An 18,718-nucleotide genomic window follows, 5' to 3' on the forward strand; every position below is an offset into this window, starting at 1 on the left:
GAAATCCATTCCTAAATGGTACATGAGACTAGATTTTATATGTGAAGATGTTCTGGAATCCCAATGATTCCTTCTGTTGAATCTTTTTAATCATGTTTTCGATGCCGATCCCACCTGTTTAGATTGAAACAGAAGCCGTCCTTTAAGCAAACTAAAATCATCATCTGGGATATGTCAACGTGAATAAGAAAAAAACACTAAATGTATGTGAATCTGATGCATACCTAGTGTTAGTGAGCTCACAAGAACTGTCGAAGCCAGGATAAAGATAATCATCTGATGCATACCTAGTGTTAGTGAGCTCACAAGATCTGTTGAAGCCAGGATAAAGATAATCAAAGAAGCTCTTCCTAATTTCTTAACCACCTTTCCGGCCACAAGTTGCCCCGCAAATGCAGCAACAGTAGTCACAGTAGTCACAACAGTAGTCACAGCAAAGAATAGAGCTATAATGTTGCAGTGAAAAATTTATCTGAGAATTATGTCAATTATCATGATAATTGAAAGTTAAATGAATGGCTAAAGAAGTTACCATAAGGAACTGGGAAACATTTAAGGAGATAGTATTCTACAACAGACATGGATGAAGAGAAGGTCATAGCAAAGGTGCTACTTGACACCTATATAGAAGTTTCCCATACAGTATTAATGAGTTGATCAGGTATCTGATACAAATTCGAAACAGAATATATAGTTTCTTCTTTGTACCTGAGGAGGGATTCCCATCTCCAAAAATATAGGACCCAACAGAAATGCTCCCCTAAGACCAAGTAATCCACCAAGCATACCAGCTGCTATGCCACAGCCAAAATAGGCAACAAGCTTGTACGTTGACCATTTCATATTTTCCTCTCCCTTAGATGCAATCACACTCCGCCCTTTGTATGGATTCATTGCCTGATATGAAGTTACTCCCACTACCACCGGAATCTGATGTTCACAGATAGAAATTGAAAGAAAAAGTATCATTAGAAGAGTCTTGTGCAGTTTATACATTTGCAGCCACTACTGAGTTCAAATATTGAAACACGAGGAGGATGGAAGGTACCTGTAAGAAGTATATCGCCCAATATATCGCCTAACATTTTTTCTGATAACTCTGTGCCAACCAAGCAAACTTCAGTCAATAATCGGATTCGTGTTGCATTACAATTTACAACTGAAGGAAATCCAAATAAAAAGCTTCTTATAATCACGAAATAGTTGCATGTGTTACTAGAGTTGACCATAGAACCTTGGCGATCTGTAATCCAAGTATGATGAGCCAGACAGCAACTACAGCTCCAAGTTCCTTCCAGCAAACATTATCAAGGATAGAAACCTAGGAACGTTCAGAAGTCAGTCCAAGAATCTATACATAAAATAGTTTGAGCTTCAAATATTTAACCTGCACTCATTTAGCTTTCTTTGCTTGTGATTGGGTGTCATTGTTTGGACCTCCTAAAGTACCTTTGGCTTCAACATCTTCAGTACCTTCCCCATTTGAGGGCAACTGTCTTGAAGCATCCAATCGAATCTAGAGGTAATGAAATAAGGTGGTATCAGTTAATCAAGCTGATATACCATATATGATCAATCTGGAAAACAAGTTTGCAGAGTTGTAAGAGCACTTTTTGTTGGAAAATGGTTAGAAAAACCATTTAAAACCAAATTTCAATTGATTAATTTAATTAAGTTAAACTTATAATTAATCAAAGATGAACATGGATTTGAGTTCTTCATAATGAGGGCTACAAAATCATATGTTTGTTTGTGTAATTTGGTTTATGGGTGAATAAGAAATTGTCACTCAAAGATGGCTACTTAGAATGAGGAAAAAGTGTTTGTCCCACATTGGAAAAGAGAAATGTTGAAAAGACTTTATATAGAATCCATTGTGTATGGATTGTAAAGTGTGTAAGCCTCTTTATACCCTCTCGCGCATGCGCAGGGGTGTGCAAATCCTAGGTCACAAGAGAAACTCGTGTATGCCCGTGCGACCTACGGACACGAATGCAACACTGAATTGAGGGTCGGAACGCAGATTCTATAACTGATTGCAAATCCTCACAGTACAAATAGCCACCATCATTTCATTGTAAAATCATCCCATTCGAAACACAATCCTCTCCCACTCTCAAAGTTCCTACCTTTTCTCTGGTGATAGAAAGAGGTACCTTTCGAGTTCGTTGAGGGTTCTAGTTAGTAGTGCAACTTCCTAGAATCGTTTAGTCGTTATATCCTGAGAGACAAGCGCCAAGCATCCTTGCACCGGTAGAGGAGGCGTAAATGTCTTAAGGACAGTGTGGTATCACACACGTCTCGACTAGTTCTTCCATCACCAATCGTTCGGTATTTTGGTTGAATTTCTTTTCGTGTTCTTCATTTCTGATTTATAATTATTTATAATTCGGCTTATTAAATTATATATGCAATATATCACTGTTTTTATAACACTTTTTTAGTCATGGTTTCTTTCCTCCATGTCTCAACACCCTTGATAAATGACTTGGCCGACACCCCTGCATATTATGATCAAGTGACCTCAGGCAAGTTTCAGGGAATTTGTGCAGAAAGATGGATTACATGTTAAATAAGAATTTGACACTACCGAGGAGTACCACAAATAGAAGAATGGTGATCATCCAATCCGAAAGTACCACATTCAGTGAAACGCCAATGCTGATTCCCAGCACCAGCAATGGTTGGAAGAGAAGTGTCAAATCATACTCCATGATGGGAAGCTCAAGTGTGGGATCACTACAACAGAAAGGTTATTTAGCGAGGAATTTATTTTCGAGAAATTAATTTTCCTCATAAAATGTCACATTTTACGATGAATATTTTATTTCCTCACTAAATATCCACATGTTTTCTACGAGAAACAAACTTCTCTCACAATAAACTACTTTCCACGACAAAAATATTAGTTCCTCACAAAAAATAATCAGTATTTGGTCTCACAAGCTAGGATATTATTAGCGAGAAAAGTTGAGATTTTGGTGAGGAACTTTGTAGTCGTAAAATACACATTTAACAAGGAAATTATGATTTTGTCGTTATAGTTTTGGCGGAAAAAATTGTAAAACCCACTGAATTCAATAGCGACAAATATAAGGTTTCCTCGCTAGAAATATTTGTTACGCGAGAAATTAATTCCTCGTCAAAACAACTTATACCGAGGAAATTATTGTTTCCTCACGATAAGTTTGGCGGAAAATTTTGCAAAACCCGCCAAATAAAATAGCGACAAAAATAAGGTTTCCTCGCTAGAAATATGTGTTACGCGAGAAATTCATTCCTCGTCAAAAGAACCTATACCGAGGAAATTATTGTTTCCTCACGATAAGTTTGGCGGAAAATTGTGCGAAACCCACCAAATTTAATAGCGACAAATATAAGATTTCCTCACTAGAAATATATGTTACGCGAGAAATTAATTCCTCGTCAAAAGAACCTATACCGAGGAAATTATTGTTTTCTCACGGTAAGTTCGGTAGAAAATTGTGCAAAACCCGCCAAATTTAATGGCGACAAGTTTTAGGTTTCCTCACTAAAGTTCTGTGTTTTACGAGAAACTATTTTCTCATAATAAGGAGCTATTTGTGAGGAAATAAAAAATTTCGTCGTTATTTTTTTGGCGACAATTTGTTTGGAATCCGCCAAATTCAATGGCGAGAAGACCATCGTTTCCTAACAAAACATTCATAGTTTACAAGGAACTACTTCCTTGACCAAAGTTTCATTTCGTGGGTAAATAATGATATCGTTGTTGTTTGTTTGGCGAAAACTCTTACAAGACCCTTCAAACTCAATGACGACTAAAATATGTTATTATTGTTAAAGATTAAATTTTCACTGATGAATAGTTTCCTCGCCAATTTGGTCACCATCAAAGCTTGCCTAGGGGAAGTCACTCGTGAAATTGGGGATTTATTAGAGACAATTCATAAGCAACAAAGATGATGAAAACCCGCCATGCCACCATGATCAAAAGCTTGACCAATCCTACAAAAGATATAATCGATTACTAAGAACAACATGAACCAATTCTAATCAAATCTTACAAAACTAATACTAATTGCCACAAAAAAAAGAATTAAGCCTTACAAAACTAATACTAAATAAATAAATAATTACCACAGAAGTTTGTCATTAAGTCACGAATAAAGATACGATTTTTAACAAAAAAAGAAACAATTTAGTTATTCTTGGAATTGAGCTATATTATAAATTAATCACTATCTTCATCACTTTCTTCCTCATAACCATCTTCTGGATCATCATCATCTTCTTCTTCTTCTTCTTCTTCTTCTTCTTCTTCTTCAATGTCGTCACTTATGAAGTTCTCACCCCTATCATCATTCATCCATTCATCATTCCCAACATCTAAAGCAATAACTTCTGGCTCAATATCGTGCAAATGTAATTCAGGAGTTTGAAGACCCTCTTCTTGAACGACCCACTGGACATCATTAAACTCATCTTGCTGATACGCATCGGTTGTGACTGGATCAACATCATCCTCATCTATCTATTCATTAGTATCCTCAACCTCCGGGACATCCCATACATGTCTGAGTTGCACCTTCTGTACAACTTTCCAGTGAGAACCCAATTTATAGTCATCAAGATAAAATACTTGTTGGGCTTCTGTAGCAAGTATGAATGGTTCATCATCATACCACGTTGAGCTTGTATTAATGCTAGTGAGATTATGATGCTAGTGAGTGAGATCGCTCCTTACCTAAATTCCACTTGCTCTTATGAAATGTACCTCATCAACATTAATTAGGTTTATGGAGATTACTCCTCACCTAGATTCCACTTGATAGAAATTTTGACATGAACATCAAGCTATATAAATTAGAGTCAATGTTGGAATCCAAATTATAAATCTAGCTAAAATTCTTTTTTAACCCTGATAGTGGATCTTGTTTCTTTAGTTAGCAAACACAGACAAAACGGTAATTTCACAGGAGAATAACATAGTGTCATTGGCATGATGTTAATTTTACAAGGCAAACGGATATAGAGAGGAAAAAAAAATGAGGCGCTAACCTTTAGGTTTCAGATAATAAAACCAATAAGACATAATTATAACCTTTATAACCTAACTCTACTTTCTCTTAAATCTAATATCTCACATGTGCCGCCTTTGAATAGTTGCTCTCTCTTGCATCACCGTCTTTGAAGATTTCAACTTTGTAAGTAAAACTAAGTTTTCATCTTTCTTCTTTATTATGTATATATTACGGATCGATCGATGCCCATCTCTCTTGCTATGCCCTTCGAGTATCTTAAGAAAGTAGATCGATCGATCTCTCATTTAGGTAGAAATCTATCTAAGCCAGAAGAAGATGAACCTGAGGCATGCATAGATTGTAAATTACTGATCGATCGATGCGTCGGAGGCAATAAGTACTAGGTACGAGTTCGAAGGGAAGGAGAAATCACATGTTTGATTAAGTTGTCAAATTCAATACATTCCTGGGTACAACCCTATGGAAGAATCTTCATTATTTGACATGCACAATACTTTTAGATTCGTTCGGAAAAGAATGTTATTAATAGGTCAAAGTTGACACATCACCATAAAGCTGGCTCAAAGTCATTCATGTCTCACCAAGAGCAAATTGTAAGATTCTATAAATTATGTTAATAAATTTATCGCTTAAAACATGTGTATATTAAAAGAACTTGTTTGAATGCAATAGGCAGCACAAACTGGAGAGATGCAAGGTGCAATTGATCGCTTTGAAACTGAGTACCGAAGCATTAAAAAGGTTGGGACTTGGGAGCAAAAGCAAAGTGGGTAAGTAATTTTTTTAATGATGCTTACATAAAATTATATGTTATTTTTTATTGAGAAGTTACATATCATCTGTAACTGTCAATATTTTGTATTTCTAATTTTCTAGGATGAAATGATACAGATGCGAAATGAGACGACTCAACCTGATGGAACTCGTACAATGACAGATGATCAAATTTGTGCAAAAGTTCTTGGAACCAAATCAGGCTACATCAAGGGTTGTGGTTTCGGCCCTAGGCCTCCACCATCAGGAATTTCTCATTCATCAATTACTGAAATGTCCAAAAAGAACAAAGAGTTAGAAGAACAACTTCAAGAGACCCAACAACTTGTAGGAAGTCAACAAGAAAAGATTGATGCACAAACTGAGGTAATCCAAAGATTGGAGGAGCAAGCCAGAAGGTTCGAGGAGTTCATGGCTAACTTTTATAGGCAACATCCTTCTACTTGAGCATATTTATTTGTGAAAATTCTTAGAACACTTTGAACTTGTTATTGGTTTAGGTTATTTTACTACCATTTATCATAAACCAGTATTTTAATTATAATTTATTGTTGAATTTATTATTGGTCTATTTATTTTAATTAGTTTCAAATTATATAAATATAACAATTATTTAAATTTTACCACTTCCACGTAATAATAGTTAATTGTGATGAAATATAATTTTCTCGCAATAGGCTATAAAATGTACAATGAGGATAATAAATTTCATTGATGTATATTACACCACTTGTATTGATAAAAATAAATTTCCTCGTTATAGATTATCAGAGGTACAACGAGAAAAGTGATTTTCATTGTTGTAGATTATACAACTTACAACGACAAATTGTAAATTTCCATTATAGGTTATAACATTACGACGAGGAAAGCAAGGTCGTCGTTGTAGGTTTTACAACTTACAACGACAAAAAACCAATTTCCTCGCTAGTATGTAACATGATGAAAGTGAATTTTCTCGTTGTAAATTAGACAACTTACAACGATAAAAGTCAATTTCCTCGCTATACTGAGTATACCATTCAACAACAAAAGTAAATTTTCTTGCTATAAATCATAAAACATGTATCGACCAATGTAACATTCCTCGTGATTGAGTATTCTTTTGGTGAGGAATATTACCTCTATTGATGAATTTACATTTCCTCGTTATAAATTACTTATGGCATGGAAAGTTTTCCTCCTTGAAAGGTATTTATAGCGACGAAAATGTCTTTATTTTATTTTTTATGAAATAATTTTTTTAATTATTTACGTGTCGTTAACGAGGAAATAAAAGTTTTGCGGTGAAATTTATTTCATGGAGACATGTATTTTACGACAATTTTACATTATGTGAAAAATTTTACCAAGGAAAAAAATATAAGAGTAGGCGATGAAAAAATTCGTGGCTAAAGCATAACAACGACAAAAAAGGCTTGTCATCGCCAAAATGATTTCACAAAGAAATATTATTTTCCTCGCATAAACTTTTCTTGACCGCTCTACCGCGAGGAACTGGTGACCAAAATATTTTCCTCATGAAATCACTATGGCGAGGAAATCTCAGTTTTTAGCGACTAATTAATTCCTCACGAAATAGCATTTCTGTTGTAGTGGATGCCTTTGCCTCAAGTTGTATAACACAGTAGCAGTTGATGTACATGTGATCATATTGAGTATCCAGAAACACGCAACATTAAACATAATGTTGTAGAACAAACTTAATTGGTCATAAACCAAACATGAACTAGTAAACAACTTGATCAAATAATGTTCTTGCATGTTCTGTCTACTTACATTTGGATACTGCGATTGATGACTTCTGATCAAAACCAATGATGAGGGTGAACATTGGAATGAAAAAGGCACCCCCACCAACACCTCCCACACTCCCAAATGCTGCCCTGAGGAATGCAATTATCGTGCCCACAACAATTTTCCAATCAAATCTTATTTCCTGCAACAAGACATCCCTCAAAGAGTTAGCTCTGGAACTACGTATTTCTCATGCATGCAGTCAGTGAATGATTTGGAGAAGAAGAACTTGAGATTTAGTCTTACATTTGTAATCAAATATTATTTCGGATGATAACCTGGAAGATGAGGAAATAAAAATTGATATTGAGTTTGAGTCTCATACTGAAAAAGTTAGTGAAAGATTTAGAGAAAAAGAACGTGAGATTTAGTCTTGTATTTGTTTTACAATTTATCTCTTTTTTTTTAATATTTTTGTATGGACTTTAAAGTTAAGTAATTTTGAGTTTAGACTATTTTGAAAATTAATATTGAGCATTATTATATATTTTTAATCATATAAATATTTTAAATACATACATATATATATATATATATGTGTGTGTGTGTGTGTGTGTTTAATAATTCAAATCCACCTAGACGCCGCCTAGAAAACCTCCTAGCCATCTAGACGCTAGGAGATAGTTGTCCGTCTACATACTGTCTAGCACTTTTTCGAACATTGCCTAATACGCGACATAGGTGGTGCTTGTGGCATATAATGAAGAACATACTGGATAAACTGAAAGGCTACAAACAGAAATACAAGCCTATCAAGTTTACTTTCCAGAATGTTGTTTACGATTCACTAAATTGTAATGAATTTGAAGATCGCTGGAATGTATTTATCGAAAAGTATAACCTACATGATAATGAATGGTTATCGGGATTATATGAGGAGAGGTAAAGATGGGTCCCTAGTTTTGTGAAAGACACTTTTCTAGGAAGGCAAAATGCATTGTGGCATATCATTGTCTGAAAGGAATGATACAACTACCTATGTCATTGTGGATGAAGATGTGAAGATTGGTGAAGAAATGAGACGTGTTCCCTACAAAGTTAAATTCAATGAGGAACAGAGGTGGAGTGTGTTTGTCGTCTATTTGAATTTAGAGGAATATTATGTCGGCATGCAATTGTGGTGCTTATTCATAAAAACATAAGCGGTGTCCCAGAGATACATTTTAAGACGATGGAAGGCAAGTGTGAAAAGAAGTCATAGCAAAGTGAAAATAAGCTATGTCCATTGGATTGACAGGTCTGAAACACAAAGAAATGATAAGATGTGCAATTTATTTTATGAGGTTGTAGACTTAGAAGATGGCAAAGAGAAAAACTATAACATGGTGATGGGGATACTAAATGACCTGAAAGTGAAACTTACTCAAAATAAAACTGAGTGTGGGAAGAAGAAAGATAATATTAAGTTGGTAGAAAAGATAACAAATGATGGAAAATTTCAAATAATGGTTGTGAGATACTTGATCCGTTATCTGTTCGAAGTAAAGGCCGTCCTCCTGTAAATAGAAAACAATCTACTATAGAGCAAATTATCCGAAGAAGAAAAGAAGCCGAAGCTACAAAATTATTGAATGACAAAAGCAAATTACAGGTCAGACTACATTATTTTTCTTAGTATACTTTAACAATTACATTATATCTATGTTTTTCTAAATTTATGATGTAATGAAACTCTTTCTTTTCTTTCACTAAGATTGTGAAATATTGGAAAGCACCAATGATGTTGTCAGGATGCAAGAAAGCACTGTACTTCAGGTAAGATAATTATTATTTTGTATACCATTATGAGATGATAACACGTCGATAATATTCATGCATTATGGAATTTTCAGGCATCTAAAGTCTCTTCCAACTTACCATATAGAAAAACTACTATGTACACAAATCAAATTTCAAAAGGATATCATCAATTTATTGCTTCCCAAACTGATGTAACATCTTATGGTAATTGTGGATATAGAGTTGTAGCTGAGGCATTGGGATTTGGTCAAACAGAAGGATTTCTTGCAACAGTTGAAAAATATGTCTTTCGTATATAAAGATCTTTTATATGGCCCCAAACGGTTTGAGGAGCTTGAGCATGCACTTAATTTTGATAAGACCGGTTAAGCAAAGAAAGAGCATTGGATGAGCATGCCTGATATGGGGTATCTAATTGCAACATGTTATAAGGTGTTGGTGATGCATTTATCCCATGTACAATGTGTCACTCTCATTCCTTTGATGTTGCCTCCGGAATTGCATGATGTTGAGTTGCCTAAGATTGTTATAGGCTATGTTAAAGTTGGGAATAAAGGTCATTTTGTATAGGTATTGTTAGACACATTTAGAACTTATACTCTATACAAGTTAATAGTCATACTTGTTAGATAACAAAATGACACAACCTATTATCATGGTCAATACCTATACAACAATTTCAAGTGAGTGGCACAAGCATAGTGATGAAACTGCAAACTTGTACTTGAGATACCTAGCCCATGAAGAATTCACACAAATTATTGAGGATCTTGATAGTGACTCATAGACTATTGATCAATGAACATATTATTTAGTTTTCATCTACTTTTCTTCACAAAACAGTTGTTATTGGTTTAAATTTTTCTAGCCAAATTGCTTGAGAAATAACAACTTATTAACATTTATGGTTCTTCATTTAATCATCTCCACTGACTTCATGTCTAATTTACAACTATACTATAGTTTTCCATACAATTTGATGCATGTATTATAGGAAGAATGGTTCAAACATTATTTTTATGACTTTATCTATTGTTATTTTGTCATAATGATCGAGCAAGTGCTTAGAGTGACCAAAAAATCTGAAATCTGCTCATGCTTGTTTGTTGAATTTGGAAGGCCATATCTTTTTATTTAATTTGAGTTATGTAATGTACTATATATGGTTGAAAAGCTCTGGATGTCTACCTTCCAATGGAGTTAACATCACAAAATTCCAACACCCGAGGAGAGAGCGACTCCAAAGTAACTTAGTATAGGTCTGCTGATGTAATTCTGTTAACTTCAGAAGACCATATCGTTTGACTTAGTTGGAATTATGATACTTGCAAGATATGGTTGGAAAGCTGTGGATGTCTACTTCTAATGGAGTTTACATAATTGAATTACAACAACTGATGTGAGATCAACTCTACATTTAGTGAAAAGAGGTAAAAAAAAGGCTAAGCTGAATAAAAACGTCAGTAGTCTAGATGAGAGCCTTCATCCATTACTTAGTTTTCATCTATTTAATAACAATCGATGCATATGTAATTGAGTTATAAGTATATCAAAGTTCTATTGAATTCATGTCTGATAGCAATAACGTGCCCATAAAATCAAATTCATGGTTAAACTTGAGAGTGTATTGTTCACCGGCGAGTTGGAGATTGGTGCCGATGAAGTTGAGCTTGCTGCTAGCGGGCCAAAGGCACTAAAGATCCGTGGTGGTGATGTTATGGTGGTACTACTAAAAAGAGACCTGGTGTGCTAGTCAACGATGTTCAAAGATCATTGGATTTTCTGGGCTTCGAATGTTAACATCGAGGATGATTTCTAATAAATATTGTATATATCAATTATTTTATATAATAGACAATTTAATAGTTATACATGTTGGATATAAGTGGGTTTGGGATAATGATATGATATGCGCCACATCAGTTGGTAGAGTTTTTTGTATAAAGTTTTGGTGTGTCTAGCATTTTCCATTTCTTTTATAGGAAAAAAAACTAGCAGATAAAGTCAGGACAGACCCGACATGCAGTTAAGACAAGCCCAACATTTCGTCGGGACAAGGCCAACATTGCTAACGATTCAGCCTAAGTCTATGAACCAGCCTATAGAAGCCATGGCATCCCATCGCCACACTTGCGATGCATCTCTGACATACCCACCGCCAGTCAACCATCCCCTACTAGCGCCCATATTCAGACCGATGCCCAGCCGTAAAAACTAGATATGATTCAAACCGGAGCTTCGCATCAACAACGCCATCTACATATAATTGGAAGTTATATCATCAAATTAAAATAAGCTAATTCACATAATTATGCAAATGAATTCATTAAATTAAATTTAATAACAATGATATTCAAATCAATTCATCACAAAATTGTCACCTTATGAACTTAACCCCATAAGATTATATTTGCCCATGATGGTGATATAAGTTTACTTTGTTCTAATTTTTTAAGGTGTTGCATGTATAAATTCATTGTCAATCGTCTTCGTATAGAAGAGAGGATAAGAAATAGAAAGGAGAATGAGTAGCAGAGTAAGACTTAAACTCAAGGCATAGAAAGAACATAATTAACAAAAATAATGATAAGGGGTGAATAAACAATGTGTAGAAAAAATTATTGTGTTGGTACACAATGAAAGTGGAGATGCAACTAGAACCTCCATTTTCACTAAAAATAAAAAACTAATTGTGCATAGCCTAAAGTAAAGATGTAACGACATTTAACTTTCATTAGTTAGGTACTGAAGTATGCATATATAGATTTGTTTTTTAAATGCTTCTTTCTATTTCACATTTCTATCATAGCAACATACATTACATGTTACATAAAGGATGAATAGACAAAATTCCATAATAGCATTAACAACATACATTATAAGAAGTTTGACAAAAAAGACATCTTGAACCAATTACATGTTCAGTTGAATGTTACTTTTCTTGCATTTTGAAATGCAAAAAGGTTGACTAAATTATTGTATCTAAATTGTTTGAACAACTTTCTTTTAATAAACAACATGAGTAATTCATTCAACCGTTCTTGTGACATGGTTGATCATAAATACAATTTTATAAGGTTCACCTTGGAAAAGGTTCTTTTAGCAGAAGCAATTGTCACATGTATAGTTAGTAATATTTTGTAAACAATTGCGTACCAGATAAAAAAGTAGAAGAAGTTACTCCTGTCAAACAAAGCGAAGACACTTGAAAAATCTTATGTATGGTTCACACCTACATCTAGTGATTCAAATGAGAAAACTCAAAGTGAGTCTTAAAAACTATAAAATTAATATCAAGATATATATATATATATGATATGTTTATATTCATGTTTATGTATTAGCTTATCTTCTGTATAATGGTTTTAGTAGACACAAACGGATGGTGTTAGAATGTTGTATGGCTAGATGCCTAGATCAATGCATCATTTCTTGTGGCTGGAAATTGAATACGTGCATGATTCAAGACATATAGTTACCATTACTACAAGTTAAGATATCTACATAATTCCGATTTCTTTCACATTCTTCTTCATCGGAGGAGCGTCTAGGAAGGCGTGGTGTCACTCCGCGCGAGAAGAAACAACGTCGTCGGCGTCGGATCGAAGAGAAACGGCGGAAATCCGGACAAAAAAACTGTCCGAACGTCCGCAGCTGAGATTTTCTGGGATAGTAAAAACGAGATATTGAGAAGATTAGACTATGGACTTTCTCTGATCACGGATTTTTATAGTTAGTGATGAACGTCTTCACGCCTTGGACAACACACCAACCACAACACACCAGCCAAAGACACTAGCGACGACAACACTAGTGGCGAGCCTCACCGGATTCATAATATCCTTCTCAAGTCGCACGTTGATGTTATGCTCTCCACCGTCACAGTCGGTAAGATCCCTAATTTCGACCCAATGAGAAAGAAGCACCATAAAGAAGCACAACTACCACACCAACCCAAAATCTTCTCTTTAAATAAATGTCATAGGGCTCAACCCATCTTTCAGACTCCTAGTCATCTCCTCCCTTAATCGTCGCACTCACCTCTCCCACATTGTTTTGTCTGGATATTAGAGTTGCAGAATCAAACACTAGGCCAAAAATCAAGGTTGACAATGGTTTTTGCCCATTGTCTAGTATAAGGGTGTATCATTGTCTATTGAACAATTATCTATTACATGGTTCAGACAATGCACAGAAAACATTGTCTAATATCAACTCAAACAATGGATATGGTTAAAACAACCATTGTCTGAACACCATAAGAGACAATGTTTTTTAGTAAACAAGCATTGTACAATATTTTAGTTAACAATAGTACTCTCTTAATTTGTATATTGTGTATAGTCTATCTGAGATAATGGTTTTTAATCAATTTGGTCAATGTCTCTTTTATTTTAAATATTGTCTTTAGTTTTATCAAATAATATTTTTCAACTATGTGTTTTGTGAGAAACTATTGTATATTATTCATCAATAGCCAAATTCAGTAAAATTTAATTGTCATTTGTTCAATGTAAATACCAATACCAACAATTTCTTCAATATAACTTAATCAATTTCACAAGAAGAATATTCGCACTTCCACAACTTAATCAAATGCACAATAATAAGCATTTTGGCTCGAATATAGCAACTACTCTTTATCAAATTGTCTATGTACATTGAAGAAAAAAACTTCAATAACTAAATAATACTAGGAGACTTCTCAAAATACTATCATACGCTCCACCAGCCAAAAATAGCATTTAATTTCCTTGTTCTGTACTTGATGCCTTCTCTACCACACACCTTGCAAAACAAAATGTACCTGAAGAAGAAAAGAAACTCTAATAAACAAAAGATACAATGCAATTTATATGATAGACTATTATATTACTATGATATGGACTTAAAAATTTGATAAAGAGTATATTAATCATACAATTAAGAATAAATCAAATCAAGGGTTAGAAAAAGCTAGTTACTTGAACACTGAAGTTAATATATAGGGAATGTACAATTTCTGGTTTGAAGATGATACATGTCGTGCATGTTGATTAATATCTTTTGTTAATGGGAAAGAAAAATAGTTGCATATTTATTATTCATGGTCTTGTTGTCATTTCGTTTTGAATCTTGCATACTTTTGAATGCAGCGAAGACTATCAGGACTAGTGCAAGCAGGGTTTCAACAACTTGCATATACGATGCGTATTTATTTGCAGAAATATATAATTCCATAAAGAAAAGACCACAGTTCAACCAAACCACATTGAATAAACATCACCAAATTAGATATGCCGATATGGCACACACAGTTAAAAAATTAAAGAAAAAAAAGCCTATAATGTAAAAAACATGGTATACTAGTTTCAGAATTTATAGGGGAATGTACAAACCTCGTCGTCCTTGATGGTGAAGGGATCATATATGTAAAGGCCTTTGAAGAACATGAGCCAACACAACACCTATTCCACCAGAACTCTCTATGTACTTTTGAAGAGCAGTTGCGCCCCTAAAACTGAAACAAGTTACATAGTTTACTAGAAGCAATCACTCCAGATCAGTCATCTAAGAAATTAACTACACTTGATCAAACACATACTCAGATTTCTCAGCTAATTGTAAGGAGTTAATAGACTTTTTTCCTCCTATAGTAAGCACCTGAGTTATTTGCCTGTGTAGAGTGATTTTTAGTTGTCTTTGTAGACCATCATTTGAACCTAATATTACAAAAACCAAAGTTGTAGTCTCACAGCTAATGTGCAAGTGACAATTGTTCAAATTATAATACACTAGCCATTGTGCAGTGAATCATGATTAGGGAGCAAATGAAATACAAACAAAGAGGCCACTACAATATGGAAAATTATGGTAGCACGTTTTTCACTCAATTTGTACTTGGTTCTTTGGATCAATTAAAGCCAAGGTCAATCTAAATGCCTGCAAAACCAAAATAAACATCTAAATAAGCACAACTCTCCAATCCTGAGCACCATTGCATGCCCTTATCATAATTCTGAGAGCGTGAATGATCAAAAATGCATGGCAGAAATCAGATATGCGATATGCAAACATAAGCATGTGTTACCTTTGTTAATTCATCATGTCCCTGCAAACACAAAACATAAAAACCATTGGTATCAATTAAAGCAAACTAAATTTCAGTAGAATAGTACTGTACTTGAACAAACTTGCAATTAAACAGGGATAACGAAAACAAAAGATAAAAGAATTTCCTATCTACCTCTAAATGTGTTCCATGCGGCAAAGATTAATTCACATGAAGAGTGCGATGTATATATAAGTTAGCGCTGTGAAGTCAAGCGAACCTTACACAATCCCCATTCAGTCAATTGTCCAAAAGCAGTTTAAAATTAAGGTTCAAAATCCCTACTTATATTAGCACTATTCATCAACGGAAACTAGGTATTATGAAAGGGCACTTTTCATCAACATAAAACCAATTCAATGATAAAAAGGTAATTATAATTAATTACCAAAGCAATTGGGTGGGATTGACTCACCCAAACTCGGCCATTTATCGCACTTGGTGGGTTAATGGAAATTGACACATCCATGCATCTCGCTGGTCTCGATCTCCTCCCTTTCCATTGCTCTTTTCTGGTTAATTGAACTCTATTTAGACTTGATGAGACGAACCATATTGATGCCATCAACATTCACCGCTAGATCGATTTCATCTATGGCAGTTAAGCATTGTTTAAGAGAGATTAAACAGTACGTAGAGGCTGCCAACAGTAGAAAAGAAAGGAAGAACGTGTTGACTCTAAACCTAAGCTGCATGGAATCGGGTGCGGGTACGTGGAAGCGAAGCGTTTGGAAATGCGGAAGCGTGTTTTCTCAAAATTATTTAGAAGTGGGTACGGTTTGAAAGCGTCAAAATAAAATAATATATATAATTATATATATATCACCTATTTTTTAAAATTTTAAATACAAATTAATGAAATAATTTTACATACTCTTAAAGTCTTGATAATAGATTTAAAGGGGTTTGACAGTTTGACCGCATTCAAAACGAGATTGTATATTCGGATAACTATTAAAAGATTAATAAACTTGCCCTTGGTTTTTGTTTTGATTATTCAAACTTATCCTTTAACTCTTTAAGCCTTATCAATTGTGAAAATCAAGAGACAGTCAGACATTCATCTTCTTTCTCTGCTCTATATTCTCTCTTCAACGTCTTTTCCAATTTTTTTGTATTGGGGTCGAAAGATCAAAGAGCGTGAAGCCAGGTAAACTTGAATCAAAAGAGGAGAAACCAATCAAGACTATTGTCAAGGTCACAGGACGGATTCCACTCTCTTCTCCCTCATCTTTTACATCTCTCTCTCTCTCTCCTCCTGTTTTTGATTCATTGTAGCGTTTTCTCTCTATTGGAAGAGCAATTCATGCCCAGAAAAGTGAAGAAAAAGATGGAATTCTGGTACTAGAGTTAAAATGAATGGATGAGATTCATTTCACATAGCGCGCTTCCTCCATTGTTGCACTTTTGCGATTCCAATCTCGGAAGCTTGCGCTTCCATCGCGCTTCTAAAACTTGTTTTCAAGAATCGCGCTTCCCGCACGATTCCACGAGCTTCCGTGACACTTCCGCTTCGTTTCCGCTTCGGGAGCGCGAAACGTTAGTGCATCGGCGCTTCCGTGCTTCATAGCTCTAAACTCCTACTCTCCTTTTAATGTGGTCGTTAGTTTTTTTTTTTTTGCTAACTGTTTGTAGACATTGTCTTTTTTATCTTCCTTTTATTAAATTGTGGTTTAGTGTAGATTTTTTCTTGCAGGGGCATTCTTAAAATTGTGTAGAGAGCAGTCCATAAGGCTTATTGGCGTAATTAATACTGATATCTAAGTTCGCAATCTACTTATATTATATAAACCATGAGCATAAAGAGTAAATATAAAGAAAAATCATACCATGTGTAGTGTTTCCATGATATATCTATCATTTCGTGAAAGACAAGGTATGGTTTCTTGTTGAAAAAAAGTGACCTGCAACAAAAGGTGTGACCCTCAAATGAGTAAGCAAAACTCGTTTACCTTCATATGACCAAATATGACAAGAACAAAATAATTATTAACAAGAACGAGAAAATCAGACTCTGAAATATTCTTTCCTGATCATCAGCTTCAAGATCAAAGTATATTTGACTTTTAATAAATCTTCTTGTGGCTTCATCATTAAATGGACTAGTCTCAATATAAAAATGTATATATTTTCACTGGTGTGGTAGAAGCTGAACAATATTGTAAGTAGTACCTTAAGTTGCTTACAGTTTGTAATGAATGACATATGTTCTAGCTCGGCTTTTAAATGCCTACCATAATTCAGTAGGAGGCTACCTCATTTAGATGACACATTTAAAGTTACAGCTTCACCAAGACTAAAGGTTCCAAGTGCGGCAGGCTACCTTATTTAGTGGTGCTGCTTCTGGACTTAAAAGATAGGTAATATGATGGTCTATACCAAGTGTGGGAAGGAAAAGACATGATACTCACTGAAATAATTAGTATCCAGAAAATATGCAGCAACAAACATGCTAGAGAATGCTCAATTATTTTATTCTTTGACTACCTTAGCTCAATCTCAATATTCATATTGCAGACATACACATCATGTGGATGAAAGCCAATTCATCTAGACAACTTCATACTAGGCAAGTAAATCCATATTCATATCTATAGAAGCATATCTGAACATCATAACATAAATGACTAAGAAAGCAGAAAGAGTAGTACATGTTAGATACTTTATACATTGATACGGATAAACAAATAATTCCAAATGAGAATAGAGGGAGAGAGAGATACTCAGCTCTTTAAGTTCAAATATGAACTCCATGTACGAAGTTAATTATGCAAAAGTTCTCCATGATAATTTTAATGGTGTAACTACCAATTTACCACTTTTGTTTCCTGTAAGCAAATTAAAACTATGAGAACACATATAGTGTTTAATTTAGCAAGTACAAGAAAATCATAAGCAATACACAACAACTAAATCTTAAACTAAGACTTACCATCAGAAGATGTAATCAGCATTAGTAGCTTCCTCCCCTTACGCCCTACCAATTAGTATTCATCCAATAATCAAATACCCAATAACTAATGTGAATCCAGAATCTAGAATCAAAAGAAAATGGAAACCCAAAATTCAGAACGCTAAAGGGCCACACCAAAAAAACCCAAATATAAATCTGTGATGCCAAAATTAGATTGGTCAAAGTGGACGAGGTCCTTGGTGGGAGGAGAGGACGAGGTCCTCGAGCTTCTTGAAGAGAGTGGAGTTGATGTCGGCGAGCTTGGTCCTCGTGGTGTTGACGGCCTCGTGATGGGGCAGCGGCCTAAGGCAGTGAGGACAGAGCGGGTATAGGAGACGG

The 18,718-nt window shown here is 34.7% G+C and overlaps 1 pseudogene; it reads right to left on the minus strand.

Moving 5' to 3' along the window:
* Positions 1-28: 28 nt before the first annotated feature.
* On the minus strand, positions 29-13,387 carry LOC126797142 (sulfite exporter TauE/SafE family protein 3-like; annotated as a pseudogene).
* Between the last annotated feature and the right edge of the window lie 5,331 nt (positions 13,388-18,718).

The sequence above is a fragment of the Argentina anserina genome, chromosome 6, assembly GCF_933775445.1.
Source record: "Argentina anserina chromosome 6, drPotAnse1.1, whole genome shotgun sequence".
Lineage (NCBI taxonomy): Eukaryota > Viridiplantae > Streptophyta > Magnoliopsida > Rosales > Rosaceae > Argentina > Argentina anserina.